Below are 17,464 nucleotides of genomic sequence, written 5' to 3'. Positions count from 1 at the left end.
TGCATTCTTTCTGAATGAGAACCATGTTTCCCTTTTGCAGTGAGTGACTCCACATTCCTATCAGTCTCTAGCAGATAATAACAATATCCAAACAAAAGCAGTTTTCAGAGCTGATAGAACAGTGATGGGAAAACATGTTCAAAGTGGGTGCCACTCTGCATTATATTATTCTTAAAAAAAAAAAAAAAAAAAAAAAGAGGTCGACAAGGTGCATAAGGGACAGTAAATTCTTTTTATTGTGTTTCTGTTGGTTGCAGTTCTGCGGGGAAAACTGTCCTGCTGGAAGAGTATGGAACAATGTAACTGTAACTGAAGTGATATTTAACTACTACCCTGGAATCTAGTACTGCACAGTTTTTATGTAATCCTATAGACACTTCAATCAGGTAAGGGAATTGGGAAATACCTACATCAATTTCTTAACATAACAAAGGAAAATCTATCAAGGATTGCTGAATTCCTTCAGGAGGAGCAATCTCATGCAAGAATATAAGCTGAGGGCCACCCAGCTGGAAAGCAGCTTGACAGAAAAGAATCTGGAGATTGTGGTGGACACCAAGTTGAGCATAAGCCAGCATCGTGCCCTTCTGTAAAGAAGGCTAATGGCATTCTTGACTGCATTAGGCAAAGCATCACCAAGACAGGTGATCCTTTCACTCTACTCAGCACTGATGAGGCCACACCTGGAGTGCTGTATTAAGTTCTGAGGCCCCCAGGGAGACATGATCATAATGGAGACTCCAATAAAGAGCCTTGAAGATGATCATCTCTCCCATGAAGGAAGGACGAGAGAGACGGAACATTTTAGCTGGGAGGCTCAGGGAGGGATCTTACCAATGTCTATAAATACCTGAAGGGGGGATGCAAAGAGAATGGAGCCAGTCTCTTTTCAGAGGTGCCCAATGCCAGTACAAACAGCAGTAGGTACAAGCTGGAACACAGGAGGATCCCTCTGAACACCAGGAAACTCTTCTGTGCTGTGTGGGCGGCTGAGCACTGGCAAGGTTGCCCAGAGGCTATAGAGTCTCCTTGGAGATCTGCCTTCAAGAGCCACCTGGATGTTGCCCTGAGCCTGCTACTCTTGAGCAAAGGAGTTGGACCAGATGACCTCCAGAGGTCCCTTCCAACCTCAGCCATACTGTGGTTCTGTGCAATTAAAAAAAGCAGTAACCTGTTATACACAGTAAGGCATTTATTTCCCAATAAGAGCTGACATTTCTCTTCCACAGTCCTTTCTTTTCATTGTTCGGGAACAATATTACTTGGCTACTGCTCCATCTCCCACTCTCAAGGTGAGATGATGCAGATAAAGACTTCTGTTTGGATCAGAGATATGGGTTAATGAAAAGAAAATTGAAAGTGGACATTTGCAGTACCACTGGAAGACAGAATCTGAACTGACTTTATAACAAAGGTCTGGAATGAAGTGGTGTAAGAATTGGAAAAGAAACATCTATGTGGAAGAAAATTATTTGAACTCCATTACCCTAGATCAAGAAACAAAGCCTATGATATCCAACCTGCGACTTGTTTTACATTATGAAGGGTTCAGAGGTTGACCTTGTGTGCTCCTCTTTTACAGTGGAGAAGATGAATGTAGAAATCATTTTTTGATTTGGAGATATGTTACTGAGATCTAGTTCTGAGGCCCCCAACACAGGAAAGACATTGACAGACTGAGGGAGTTCAGTTGAAGGTGACTGAGATGACTGGGGCAGGAGCACTTGTCCTTGAGAAGGGGCTGGGAGAGTTGGGCTGGTCCAGCGGGAGATGGGGTGGCATTGAGGGGACCTGACAGCAGTCCCAAGTTCTTCTAAGATGGCCATAAGAAGATGGGGAGCCAGGCTATCCCCAGTTTTGCCTGGTGGGTAGATGAGAGATTCTGGGCATACCCTGAAAGAGGAGAACTTCAGACTGAGCTGGAACTTTTTCTCCACGAGGGCAGTCAGGCAGTGGAGGAAATTACCCTGAGACGGTTCGGTGTCCATCCTAAGAGGGCTTCAGCCCTGACTGGGCTTGCTCAAAGCCTTGAATGATCTGGTCTGACCTCAGGGCTGACCCTGCTTTGAACAGGAGGTCAGGCTAGAGATCTCCCGAGTTCCCTTCCAGTGTGAATTTTCCTATGGTCCTATGACTTATTACATTTTTTTCGAACTATGTTTGAGAGAACAGATAATAACTTTCCCTAATCTTTTTAAACGCTATTTCCAGAGACAAATTTCACCTACCATGTCCAGCACATTCCTTCCTCTGACGGCTGAAAACTGCTGATAAGTATGTCATTTATTATGGCAATTTTTATGATTTGGCACCACACTCACAAAAACCATTCAGGAGCCGCTTCGTATCAAAGTGGGCGATCATACGCAGTCATTTCAAATGGAAACCATAGGTCATGGTGAGCTGGGCTATTCTGTGATTTTTGTGAATGAGAACTGAAAAGTCAGCTACTCTCTGACTATTTAGTCTCCATATCCAATTAGACAGCATCTTTACTTTATTGAGTATAGCTTATTTGACTATACTAAAGTTTTAACCTCTCTTTTCAAAGACCACTGGTCAGTTTATCACTATGCATATGGCCAGGCACAAGAAATGCTCCCAAAGTATTAAGCTGTTCTGAACAATGCTTCAATACAATTGAGACTGCTGTTTTCATGTCCCTGAAACTGCAAAACCAGAAATATTTGCAAGCTGTGTTGACATTCTTGAACACACCATTAAGCAACAATAAAAGAGGTTGTCATAGCTGCTGTGTCATAATGGAAAGGGTTTGTCTCTCCCCAGACTGGTAGCATTTTGCTTATCAGAACATTAGGAAAAAATGTTAAAAACCAGAGCTAGGAAAAAAAAAAAAAAAGCAAGACAACAAGACGATATAAATCTTTCGTTTTATCTTAGTTCAACGTGTATTCCCTTATTCCCATTTTCTGTCAATCTTTTAATCAGTCTTCAAAATTGAAAACCAACCAAAAAAAAAACCAAAACAAAAAAACAAAACAACAACAACAACAACAAAAAAAAAACAACAAAAAAAAGCACAGGGGAATGAAACCTAAGCTAACCAAGATTGGCCATACAACCAAAAGAAAATGTTCGCAGCTATTGTATTTCTTTGTCTTGTACAGCACTTCAAGAAAAACTGCAAAAGGAAAGTTTGCTTTCAGTATTTTGCAATTGAGTTTGAGTCTTGTACATTACTTCCCTGTGTTTTTTAAGCCAACCAGAAGCAGTTAATGTGCGCTAGCCACCAGGGACTTAAACTGCACGTACTTTGTATCCCCCCACTATTTATGGATGATGTGTATCTAGGACTCAAAAGTAAAACACAAACACGCAGCAAGGAATGATTTTGATGAAATTCTTAATGCAGTGCTCTTTAGCAGTAGATTTCTCACTAGAATTTACTAATGGCAAACTATAATAAATAAAAGATTAATCACATGAACACGATTATGTCTAAATATTAATAAGCAGTGATATAGAAACAGATAAAATATGTATCCTTAAAATCTTTAACTGCAAACATTTTCATCAGTAATATTAATATTTCACTGTCATGAACTGTGTAATTGTAATTCTATAACCAGTGTGGGATGGCATTGTTTTGAAGTTACTGTGGACTGAAGGTAATTCCCTGCAGAAACATGTTTCTCAGGAAGACATCTTCTGCTCACAGTGTTCATGCAATAACGTTAGAATTGTATATTCAGCAGTATGCCCGTAAGCACAACTGTTGCTGGAGTGCTGTCAAGCAGGGCAGGAAGAGGTACAGGATGTATCTCTTTGGTTATATCAGAAGATGGGTTTTTATACATTAAATATAAAAAGTTAGAAAATTCCAGCTTAGAAATCAAATTCAGGATTTTAAACTTTTTAAGATATTCATGATGTATGGCATGCAACATATGACACAGATACAGAAGAAACTGCCACTGTCTTGTTCCTTCCAGTTACCAGATGGACCAAAAGAAGCAGTGAGCAGAAGCACCCTTTGAATTTGATGAGGATATTGATGTGATCAGAACTCTCATAAACAAGCCCATCAGCAGGCATTGCCTCTGCCATCTATCGCACAATGGAGAATAGGCAATCCTAGCATGAAGTTCTTCAAAAGATTACATTTGCTTTCCTTCATCCAACACTGAATTAGATTTACAGCATTTACAGTATTCAGGATGAAGATATTCAGCAGGCAATATTTTGGCCAAAACTGAGGAGATAAGCATTTTCTTCTTGAGAAAATGCCAACAAGTACATAATTTTATAACTTCAGCTCATGTTTCCAAGTACCTCTGAGCAGAGCACATTTGTGAACAAATATCTGTTGATTATACCTTTCCTCACAAGAATACATCTCTCTCTTCCTTATACCGCACCCCCTGCTTCAGTGATGTTACATATCCTCTCTCTTCAGTGTTTCATCCTCATTTGATTTTTACATATTTCTCTACATTACTTTCTATTTTATTTCTGCACCTAATCTGCCAATGTTGTTTAAGACTATATTGCTAGGAATGAAGCATTCTTTCTTTGGTTACAACTTCGAAACTGTGATCAAGTTGTAAGAAAAGCAGGGTCTAAGCACAGGGAGGAAATCAATACCTATTATGAGTTGTTTTTAAAGACCACTACTGACCATGATTTCATCGTTTACTCAGGCAATCTTTTCCAATGATTTGTAGTTCTACCAGTTCATACCACTGTTTAGTCAGAATCTTTCTTGCTGTGATTTGGGCTGATCATTTCTTGCCCTATTCACTGGAGATATTACCTCAGTCTTTGGAACTAAATTTTACATACTTGGAAGATCATTAGCTTACCTCCATGCTCTGCCTTGTCTTTCTTCGGTTAAAGAATCCCAAATAAATCATCTTACCATCATGTATATTTGTTTCTAGCTCTCCGATAAATTCTTGCTGATTTGAACTTCCTCCAGTTATCTATACATTTCTACAAAGCTGGTACTCAGCACTAGACACTGTATTCCACTTGGTGAACAGAGTAGCAGGATTATGATATTATATTTTGCTTATACATCTCAGAATACAATTTACCTTCTTCAATATCATAACATTTTGGGGAAATCTTCATTTCAAAGCTCTGTTCTGTAGCCAGATGCTGCTACCCCAGTTCTACTAGGAACTAGTAGTTCTACTAGGAACTAGTTCTACTCTTCCCTTGAATTTTAGACTACCATTTTGATGATTTCTCCAATTTTTCACAATATCTTTGATTCCTAACTCTGTTCTCCAGCACTCCTGAAGTCTCTTTCAGCTGCTCATCTTTGGCAAGCTTAATCCTATAGTTCTCTACTCCATCATTCAAATAATTTATTCCAGTATTGCAGATCCCTCTCAACATGCTGACAACTTCTCTTTGGCTTCCAAACTTGTCCTACATATTGGCTTGTGCCTTTAGAGGAGTTTCTTGGAAGACCCACTGTGTCTCTTTAACTCTTTTTTTCTTGAGCTTTACCATTATTAGACCTTATCTATGGACCCTGAATATGCTGAGTCTTGCTCTCAGGAAGCCTCTTCCTTTCCTAACACTGAATTAATGCAATTCTTGCCATACTTGCTGCCCTTCTGCTATATCTTCGTAGCTAGCTCCTCCCACTTTCATTACAACCAAAACTAGAAGATCATCTTCTCTGGATGATCTAATTAGGACCACAAAAGTGATGAACAGAATGGAACAGTGAAGAAAGTCCAAGAAAGCTGAAACTAGGCTGGGAGGCTAGATATGAGGAGGCTAAGAGGGGATTTCATCAGTGTATATTAATATCTGAAGCCAGATTCTTTTCAGTGATGCCAAGTGCCTGAAAAAGAGGCAGTGGGCACAAACTGGAACACAAGGGGTTTCCCTGAGTACCAAAGCACTTCCATGCTGTGTGAGTGACAGAGCACTGGCACAGGCTGCCCAGAGGCTGTGGGTTTTCCTCTGTGGAGATCTCCAGAAGCCACTTGGGCATGGCCGTGGGTCTTCTGTCTTGCGTGTCCCTGCTTGAGCGGGGATTGGGCAAGATGGATCCAGAGGTACCTGACAACTACAACCATGCTGTTATCCTGTAATTGCCTATTGTGGTTGGAACCTACCTCTTTACTTCTTGTAATGATAACTGTCTGTTCTTTTCTATAGCAGTGTTGGTGGGAATGTCTAGTCAACAGTCCACTCCCCATATCTGTACAAACACGCCGGGTAACAAATATAATAATAAAGATGTCATTCTCATACAGCTGTAATTGTATAGGAATTGCATTTATACTGTAAAACTTATAATTGCTTCCCCATTCTTACACTTTTTAAATGACTGCATTGAAACAATAATGGTTGTTTTATCTGGCTATCACGACCTGCCTAATCAAAGCCTTCTATCAAGTTTTGATAACTCCTTTGAAATTCTTTTAAGGGATCAATTTCAACAAGGTGGAGTCTGTTTTCATTTTCTTTAATCCTTTGCCAGAAGTGGTGCTTCTACTGTTTTTGTAGCAGATTAACTTTTAAAGAAAAAGTACTAGGACAATCAAATTAAAGATATGAAAGGAATATTACTCTTAAAAAAAAAAGAAAAAAAAAAAAAGAAAAAAGATAATAAGAAAAAAGCAACCTCTACATAGGCTGGCATAAATACATTGATGAAAAATGCTGGACTTTAACAGCAACATCCCAAAATTGAAAACTTCTTCAGCCTTATCTACCTGCAATCATTCTCATCTTCAATGGCTTCCAATCACCCATATCCATTAGATTCAAGCTACACCTTCTCCACCTTCATTAAAATGGGTTTTCCATGCTGGATTCATACTAGTGAAGAAGGTGAAGAGCACAGTGAATAGAAAGCTCAGCTAAGAGTCTACAGAGATATAGAATCATAGAACCATAGAATCACAAGTTGGAAAAGACCTACAAGATCTAGTCCAAACGTCCTCCTATCACCATTACTACCCACTAAGCTACTAAACCATACCTTGTAGCACCTCATCCAGACGCCAGAGAGAGGCAGAAGACACATTTCTGGTTTTATCTCCCTGACTGTTGGCATTAACCTTGTAGCATATGTCTAACATGTAGGTCAGGTGAGTAAATCAGGTCTCCTGACCACTGAAGCCAATGGAGCTCCACAGTGGACCACTGAAGCCAATTGGAGATTCTTGGAGTACAGTATGCTTCCAGCCCAGAAGCCTGGATTTTCTTCCACTAGAAATGGAAAAGAGGAGAAAAGTGTGTTTCTGACACATAACTGTGATATGCCTGAGATGTGCACATAAGCCAAGGCATGACTGAGATGTGCACCATCTGAGCCCACAGCTTAGGTCTGGCAATGAGAGAATGACATTACCCTCTCCCTCCTCCTCCGAGGTGTATCAAACAGATCTCAAAAACTGGCTTATCAAATAGAAGATATTTCTTTTTTCCAGCTAAAAGGAAAACAGCAACCCAACACTACCTTCATTTGCTATTATCCACATAATATAGCTTGAGATTGAAAGATTAAAAAACAAAAACAAAACCTCAATTAGATCCATTAAAAAGCTGAGATATGAGGAAAGGTCTTCAAAAACTTCGATTTTGCTTTAACAGAAAGGTTAATGAATCTAGCACAGTTTCAGACACTGGAGGGACTATTTCAGCTGACAGAAACAACTTGAAGGAAAATCAGATAAATGCTACGGGCAGGTGCCAAAATATTTTTAAATGCAACTTGCAATGGGCTTCCTGAAAGGGATTATTTAGTAGAAAAAGAGGCAAGATTTCATCCCTGCCTTTTTTATGATCCTATTCTAAAGATTTCCACAACAATAGTATAATCTAGTTCTTCAGGCCTGAGAAAGGCTTTTAAATCTGCTCTTTCAGAGGTCTTTTAAATATTTTGGCAATTGGAGTCATCATTACAGATTGGAAGTCTGTTGAAATGCTACATTAGAGACATTTGGCTTTACTTTGCATTCTTACAGAAAGAAACCATTCTGAAGGAAAAAGAGAAAGAATATAAAAAGAACGTTACTGTCCTGCTGAGAGTCACTTTACCTACTTTTCCCCTGACCAGACATCCTACTGGAAAAGCACTGCAATGGATACCAGGACTTCAGTGGCATCCTTTGAACAGGATTCTGTCTTTTTCTTGTCAAATCCTACTTGCTTTCCCTTCACTGACTTCTGATAATGTTATTATCAAAGGTTCCCTTGTAGTGAACATATGGATGCTGAAAGATCCACGAGAGGCTTTCTCTTTGTGTTGAATTCTTTCATGTGCTGGAGAAAACAAGGAATTGGTGCTTGGAGAACATGGAAGCTCCAGCAGACTGAAAAGGAAATTGATTGATCCATGGGTCAGCTCCTACCAGCTCCAGGGCTAGCCTAGGGTTGTCTGCATAGCCCTGTAACCCATGGTGTGGTACACTTCTATACCATAATGATTCATAGGGAAAACGTTATCTCCTTGATTTGTTACAGGACACTGCTGCATAACTTGCCTCTGAAGTACTAACAACAGATTTGCCTTTGTAGTCTTCCTACACCATACTCTCTACTCTCCCATCAGTAACACCAGACTGCCTTCCCTCTGCTCAGAAGCCTTTGAGGTTTTGGTAGGCCACCAAGTGAGACTCAGCTAGGTACTGTGAGATGACATTAATCTGAAGAGTAACATCGTGCTGCAATTTTTAAAGGGCTTCTGTGGTATACACTAAGAGTTACAGTATCCTAGGTCCATGCTATAGGAGCATCTTGGCGCGGAATAACTCTGTCCAGAAGTTGTGTAACAGTTTTCCTTGTAAGACTTTAATTCCTTTAAATTGGTGAGTACCATCATTAGCTCATGAGTATCATGAGAGCAGCAGGAGCTCAAGGTGCCAAGATTTTAAGTGCTTTGCTCAGGATCAGAGGAAGGCTAGAAAAAGTCAAGATTTTACCCTTTGTATGATAAGTCTGCTCTACACATGTGCTTCCAACCTGATGTAGGAACAAGCCTACCCCAAACCTGCTGGTTTCGATGGATTTTTTTTCTATTAACATGAATAATTTCAGGGTGCATTCCTGCTATGAAGAGGAAAAGGCAGAAGGTCAGAGAATGGGGGAAGCAGTATTTTTGAATGAAATACCATTAAATGACTGAATGTTAGTTAGGAAAGAAAAGAAAATGTGAAGAGAGTCATGAAGGTAATAAAAGAAATGTGAGATGGTTGAATCTTGAGAAGGGGAACAAAAGCAAGCTAATGAAGATACTAATATACCTAAGTAAGTTAAAGTAGTTAATTAGTTAGGAAACATGCTGATGGAGTATGAATTATAATGTCAGTGGGGAAAGGAGGCTGTTTTTCTCCAGATGAGTGTCCAGGGATTACCATCTGTCAAATAAGAAAGAGCCTCAAGGCCGAATTCAGTCATTATTTGTAGATCTTTGAGAATATTTTTGCTTCAATTCTATTTTGTTATACTTCTGATATTGGTATCATTTTTATAAAATATTCAGATCCTTGTTTTATAACTTTTGTATGGAAAACTCAGACAACTGTATTCCAGTATTGCAATATTGTACATTTCCACCTCTTTTCCCCTGAACTCCAGACAGGCATTTTCAGGCTTTTGCCTGGACTGCTTTCTTTCCTGTCTGTTTTTTCTCCACTGATTTTTTTCTTTAGCATAATTGAAGTTTACTTTCCAGGTAATAAGGAGCAAGAAGGACTATAATCAGCAAAATGTAATAGTAAGACATTTCTCCCCGTAGAGATTAGGAGATGTTACAGCAGGTTAACACTCCAGCTGGTGGGTAGCTCATATTAAGCTGTGGATCTTTGAAGCCAAATGAATGTTGTGAACTTTCCACCCATATCACAGTACAGAAACATCTGGGTGAAATAGCACTGAGCTTACTCACAACGAAAACACACAGAGGAATACACGCATACCTTCTTGCTCATCTCCACGGCTGAAAGTTGAGCTGAAGTGTGAAAAAGATTAAGAAAGCCACTGGTTTTGAAATCTCAGGAGAGCTGTTTTTCACTCCTTCTGCAAGAGAAACTGAACTGCTTGATGATAAGATGTTCCTCTATTCATATTTAGCATGCTCTAAAATGCTCTAAAACCATACACTGATAGGTAAATAAATAGATAAACAGTACGGAGAGAGTACACTTTTCAATAAGTAAAAGTCATCATTTGAATTTTCCTGGGCAAGCACCATATCAGAAGGTGCAAAGAACTTTTGGGGCTACTCAGCTGAAATCCATAAGTCTCCCAGTTGCTTCCTCCTCCTTCGATCCCCAGTCTCTGTTCTGATACTGTTGGTCACAATGTCATTCATTTCAGTGGTTTCTATGATGTGTCTATTTTTCCTGTAGAGCCGAGCTGGAGCTTTGTCTACATCACAAAGTATTATAAGCCTTCATAAGCTTTATAATCAGCAGCATATTTAATATACGTGTAAGAACTGACAATTTTTAAAGTAAAGTCTGAATGCAAAATATAGGTGTTAACTATATTAGTTATGATCATCTGATGTAATTCTAAAACTTTTGGTTGCCTGATGGTCTGACAGGATATTAAAGATCCTGAATTACATTAATAGATCATCAAATTACTGAAATGAAAATATTTCAAGTCATAAAGGATTCAGAGTGGAAAAGCAGGGAGACGTTATAGGGGGAAAAGGGCTTAGTATTTTCAAGAAAAGAAAAGAAAATAGATCATTTACACAACAAAGAGCACACATTTGTTTAAAACAAGCTGATACTGCTGAGACAATATTTGGATGTACTTTCATGGCGCAGTATACACATTTTTTATCTTATGTTATGAAACCTGGAGTGATGAATACAATGCCATGCAGAAAATATTTACCATGAGCACAGACACTGTAAATTCTGGTTTCAGCTTCAGCAAATCCATACCTCATGGTGTAATAAACTTGTTAATTTCATTTAGGTTCCAATCTGTCATGATCAGAGCTTATGTTTTTTTCTATATCTGTACCACACCTACCATGTAGTATTAGAGGAAGTTGCAGTGATATCTATAAAAAACCTTTACTTAATACTTATTACATATTTAATATAAGTTACTAATAATTAATAATAATTGTACTTATGATATCAACAAGTTACTGCTGCAAAGCACTTTCCAAGATACAAACTATGCTTTTGTCATGTCTGTTTTCAAAGATAAGGTTCAATGCAATAGCAGCTGATTAAAAGATTGCACTGTTTTAAAATCAATATATGTCTTTCTTTTCTGCCTGTCTTTCTGTAACTCCTTTTTTCTTTTCTCCTGGTTTATCCCTGACCTTCTTTTATTTCTGTTTCCAGTTTATTAAAATTTTCCTCTCTTCTTGGCATGAGAAATGGACTTGTGGCCTAGAGACTTTCAAACATACTTCTGTAGCCATGGATTTCACATACCTAGCCTGCTGTCTGCACTGTATTTAAACTGAAAGGTTATACTGAAGAAAATATTTCTGGAAAAATTTATGAACTAAAAGTACTTTACAACCATTTATAATAGCGTGGCACTGGTACTGAAGGACAAATGGATCCGGTAGGCAGGATACACCAGCTGTGTTTGCCAGCCTTGTTAACACCCCTATGAGCTGCTGCAGAGATTAAAGAGCAGAGCAAGCAAACGGAAGGAAATGGAGCAGAGCGCAGCTTTGCTTTGCTTTGCTATCCTCCCTTCCTCTCCCCCATTTTTGACTTTTACTTCCTTTACTTACAGGAAAATCAAGTTGTGTGCAGGTGGCAAGCAATCTGAAAGAATGTAGCTTTTCCTTCCATTAACTGAAGAAGTGAATGGTTATTTATCAAAAGTTTCCATCTTTTTCACTAAGCAAAAGTTTCTTAACTCTTTCTTACTTTTCACCCTTGTTGCTCTTTTAATACTTTCCCTTTCATTTAGACTTATGTTTATTGAAGAACCATCATTCACCAACATCAACAGATATTAAGAACAAGTAGTATGATCCATTGGCAGATCTGAATTGTCATTATTTTCTAAGAACAAGGAAACTACCTTCAGATCACTACTGACAGAGTTTGGAATTACCATTTCACAGAGATAACTATGGCCATAGGATGGCACAAAGAGCAGTCAGATAATCATCTGCTTTGATACAAAGAGTCTGATTGTCATTCCTGGCTGTAGTGACACCATTTGTACTTCACAGTGCCAATTTTTTTTCCAACACAACTGCCACGGTGTGCCCAACATAGCAGATGTCATGTTTAGTGCACCAATCATGGGTCTAACATCTCCAACCCAACATCATCCCTTGCAGATGAAGGAAGTGGTCAAATTACTGTCTGGCTAATATTTATTCAAAGATTTTTTGTTTGTTTGTCTGGTTATAATGTTACTTTTTGTTTTATTTTTATCTTTAATTGTTCCACTGGAGGAAATGATAGCATCTAGATTCATTCATAGTCCGGGCATTAAGCAGCCAGTCACTGAAATGCACGGTGGGACTCCTGTTGTACAATTTTATATTTAAGTGTTGTTTGCATGTCACTGTAAAGGCCCTAGCTGTTTTGTTTATTACTTAGGTAGTCAAGAGACCTGTTTAGCATACATGACTATAGTTCGAATGCTACAGATACCAATACATACAAATATTAATGCAAGGTGCTCCATCTGCTTGCAAATTTTCTTGTCAATACTTCACATTCAAAAATTATGAGCCAGGAGGAAATATGAATGTCACTAATGAAAACCAATGCCCTTCATTTTCTACAGCATCAGGAATGCCTTTCAATCTATTTCCTCAGCTGTGTGGACTCTCAGTGGAGTGACACTCTCAAGACATTACAGCCTTCCTCTACATACAGTAATAATCTAGAAAAAATCACATTCATCATTTCTTAATATTTGCTTTTATTTAGCTATAAGCAAACTCAAATGATATGCTGTTCAATTTCCAACAGGATTTGGGGTCCAGACTGAGCAAAGTGACTTACAGGAATTCATATAAGATGAGATAGTCCTATATTTTATCCCACCCACCTCTGCAAAAACATCAAGGCTGCAGTGTTCCAAAACATGTGGTTTTGTGTGTCGAGCATTTAGGCTGTTATGGGACCAATTTCCTTCAGACTAAGTTGCTCAGTTCTCACAAGATCCAGCCACACCAGGTGGTTACCACCTGAATAGCCCTTTCACCTTGGTAAATCCATCCCAGCACTCTCTCCAGCTTTGGCAGAAGCAGCGATTTGAAGTTAGAAACAGTGCCCTGGAGCTTCTTGTCACACCACCTCTAGAACCAAACTTATAAATTAAGTAGCGAGATTGGAATTTCCCCCAGGTTAACTACGCTGTCGTCTTCACAACTGCTCTCCAGCTGCACAAGTGGTAATGGTATATGCAGCACCATGTGCTACCAACAACTGCCAGGAAAAGTAGTCACGAGACATCCTGAAATGACTGTATTTCTTTCTTTTAATACTATATGCATCTTTGGCTTTCCTGCATTAGTGGCCAACTGACTTGTTCAAGGAATTATGAACACCAGCTGAAAGAAACAACATCTACCCTGTCACCAAAAGTAAAACTCTTAGTGGCCTGGAAGACACACAAAAACACATCTGTTGTAGGAAACTGATGACAAAGAATCAACCATAACATGTACAGCAAGAAACAGTGCGGGCCCACAGACTTTGATGGGAGTGGTGGCAGCATCTCAGAGATGTTTAAACCTCAAGAGAACTGATGCTCTGAATATTTGCTGTGCTCCTGTGCTGTGTCCTCCAAACACTTAAGATATGGAACAGAAGCTACATGGGGAAGTTCCTTCAGAACTCTTCAAAAAGGAGATGAGATCACAGGAACAGAGCATGAGGCTGAACCCTCATTACACACGAGTAGGGCTTCCTGCTTCCATAGGGCAGTTCTGCTTCTGTTTCGGGACCTCCCGCATTCCTCCCAAATCAGTTCTCTTCTCTTTTTTTCTCTTTCTCTTTCTCTTCTTTGAAGAGAAGACTAAATAGTAATCCAGATTGTAACTGCAGATGTCTGGATCTTCTGCCCATTCCTTCAATTTAGTAATGCTTGCTAAACAAGTAAATGTCATGTTAACCTCGACGAATATTTGCACTGTGTTTATTCTGAATTCAGAAGCAAATGTATCAGCAAGCACTTGTGTCCCAAAGAAAAAGCATGTGGATTTGAATCCATCTCATTTCCACAAAAGGGAAAACGGAGGTAGACTTTCTCAGAAGCTTCTAGAAGCACCAAAGAAAAGAAAATGGGTAAAATGGAATCAACTGTGTTGTAGAGAGTCTTGAAGCGGTCTCTATAAACAAGCCCCCAAGTTTGATTTAGGAAAAAAAAAAAGACATGCTACTCTGAACAGACCTTTTCTGTTCTATGAGCTTCAGTAGGAAAACCTGGAGAAAACTTAGAGAAACACAGAAAAAAATAAAAAAAAAAAGAAGAAAAAAAACTGAGCAGATCATTTACAAGGAATATTCAAAGTATTAAATTATTTGAGCTTGGCTAAACAATGACACAACAACATTTTCAGTCTACAAGTATTTTTAAACTTTATTTTTAAACGATGTTTTTACAGTGAGGCAGCTTGTAAGTGAAGTGACTATGTAGGCGACTCCTTTTAATACAACATCTCCCTGGCAACAAGACCAGCAAAAATAGAAAAAGAGATTAGATGACCAATTGTTTCTTCCATCTCTCATGTCTTCAATTCCTTTGCTGGATGGCTGATGCAGAGCTCGGACTCAGCGACTCCTCTGGGTGGGTGAACCTCGATTCGGTATGTTGCCTTTGGCAAAAATCATTACATGCAGCTACAAGGTATGCGATGCTGATATCGTATGGCTGTAAAAGGAGAAAAAAAATTCTTTGAAGTGCCAATAGAAAGTCTTGGCTATCATGAGACCAAAATTTCAGTATTTCCTTGTGAATATTTTTAAGATCTAACTTAAGGAAACAGCAAGGAGATTTTGGGAAGAATTGACAATTGATCCAGGAACCATGGCTGGGAACGGTTCCTTGGAAAGGCATCCAGCACAGCCCTGAACTTCATGGACGCTGCAGCAGCACAGAACAGATGATGGAGAAAATGCAGATGCATTACTGACTGAGACAAATAAAAGATGCTCAAAATCAAATGTTTGATTCAAAATGTATGGTCTTCAAATTCATTCCAGTTAGAAGAAGGGAATACCTTGTGCGCGTGTGCCTGATACAACCCCCTGTAGCTGTTCTCTGTCCTTGCCCTTCTCACTCTTGTAATGCACCCCTCAGACCCCTACCAGAGTGCAGTTGCTGCACAGTGGGTCAGTGCTTGATATGGGATACTCCTCTATGGGGAACATATTTTCATACTTCTCTGTCTTCACCAGTTAATAACTTGCTCTATGAGCAAAAGCTGGTTTTAACCTTAAGAGCCTTAAATGGTAAGAATTACTTCTGAGACTGCCTTGACATCTGTGGCACAAAGCAACAAAGATCACAGGGAGTGCTCGATCTAGGAGAGTCCAATTTAACTGCCTTTCATCTGTTTTCACTGGCTTGCACTCTCAGTAGTTTTGAAGCATTTAATTCAGATCTCACCCAATTCAAAAACTCTGGAACTGCTCCTTCCCAGGGCACATTGTAAGTTCCACTTGTTCACCCCAGCTTTTTATTTTTCAGTAAAGGTCACAAAAGAATATGACAAAAGCATATTGCAACATGAAATGAGATCTATAAAATATGTTTTTGTTACTTATGGCCAGATTATTCAGCTCTTGGCAGACACCAACACAGATATGGGAAACAGGCATAAAGGGCAGCCCTAAATCATGCAGTTTGCAACAAACCTCATTTGGCAGTGTCAAAAACTGCAACAAACCTCACTTGGCAGCTAGCTGAATCAATTAGCCATACCCCTTTCTGTCAGACATGCTCAAGGAATGGCTGTTCTTTGGAGAGGAAAGAAAGATGGGGAAACCCCACTCAACTGATCTAACTTTCTGATGGCAGAACATCACTTTAATCACCATTAGGTTCTTCAAAATGCCAGCCTGTTCTTGCAGATCTTGCTCACGTGTATATTCTTATTCTGAAAAATACTCTAAGAGACAACCATCTATGAGCTGTTTTGTCCAGAAAGAGCCAAAAACCTGTACATTCCAAATGATCTGTTCATATGCCCCTTCTGTAGCTCTTGAAATCAGTTATGTTATAGGTTCCTCAAGATTTCATTGGCCACATGCACCAAAACAAATCTCACTTGGTGAATAATTAAAGGAGGATTTCCCCTTCCGTTTTATCCATTATCATCTTATGCAGTAAAACGAACCAAACTTAGCCACTTTGTAATATCAGTCTGGTTATTTCAGATACAACATACAATTATATAAATAGGGTTAGTCAAGTTTTAAATCAAATGAAATAAGAAAATACTATCTCATTTCTTTTGAGAGTAAGCATTAATGACCCACTTCTTGCACAACACAGCAGAAATTAGCACTACAGAATGTTGCTTGCAGCATTCTGAATATAAGGATTATAGCTTTGTCAAAATTAGAAACTGTGAGAAAAAAAAAGTTTTCTTAAGGACCTAAGATTCCTAGATGAGCTGGCAATGTGCAATTGCGGATGAAAAGGCCAACCATGTCCCAGGTTGCATCAAGAGGCGTATGACCAGCAGGTCAAGGGAGGTGATTCAGCCCCTCTGCTCTGCTCTTGTGACACCTTACCTGGAGTACTGCATCCAGTTCTGGGGCCCCAACACAAGAAGGACATGGAGTTGATTAAGGACCAGAGGAGGGCCACGAAGATGATCAGAGGGCTGGAGCACCTCCCCTACAGGGACAAGATGAGAGAGCTGGGTAGGACTCTTCAGCCTGGAGAAGTGAAGGCTTCAGGGGAATCTTATAGCAGCTTTTCAGTATCTGAAGGGGACCTGCAGAAAAGCTGGGGAGGGACTTTTTATAAGGGCATGTAGTGACAGGATGGGGAGAAATGGCTTTAAACTGGAAGATGGTAGATTTAGACTAGATATTAGGAAGAAATTCTTTACTGTGATAGTGGTGAGACGCTGGAACAGGTTCCCCAGTGAGGCTGTGATGCCCCCTCCCTGGAAGCATTCAAGGCCAGGCTGAATGGGGCTGTGAGCAACCTGGCCTAGAGGGAGGTGTCCCTGCCTATAGCAGGGGGGTTGGATCTAGATGATCTTAAGTGCCCCTTCCAACCCCAGGCATTCTATGGTTCTATGATTTACCTGCTCAGTGCACAACACCCATGAACTAGCACACCCAGCACCTATTGTTGTATGAAGGGACATGGTTTAGTGGGGAAATATTTGTGGTAGGTAGGATATTGGTGGTAGGTGGGCAGTTGGACTGGATGATCTTGGAGGTCTTTTCCAATCTTGGTGATTCTATGATTCTGTTGTTCCTCGTTTTCCAAAATAACCACAGCACGTGGCAATTTCACCTGGTGACTTGTGCTGTAAGAATTCCCAGCGTGTCCT

This window comes from Tetrao urogallus (assembly GCF_951394365.1).
Source record: "Tetrao urogallus genome assembly, chromosome: 3".
NCBI classification, from domain to species: Eukaryota; Metazoa; Chordata; class Aves; order Galliformes; family Phasianidae; genus Tetrao; species Tetrao urogallus.
The sequence above is the reverse complement of the archived record's forward strand: the minus strand, read 5'-3'. Positions refer to the sequence as shown.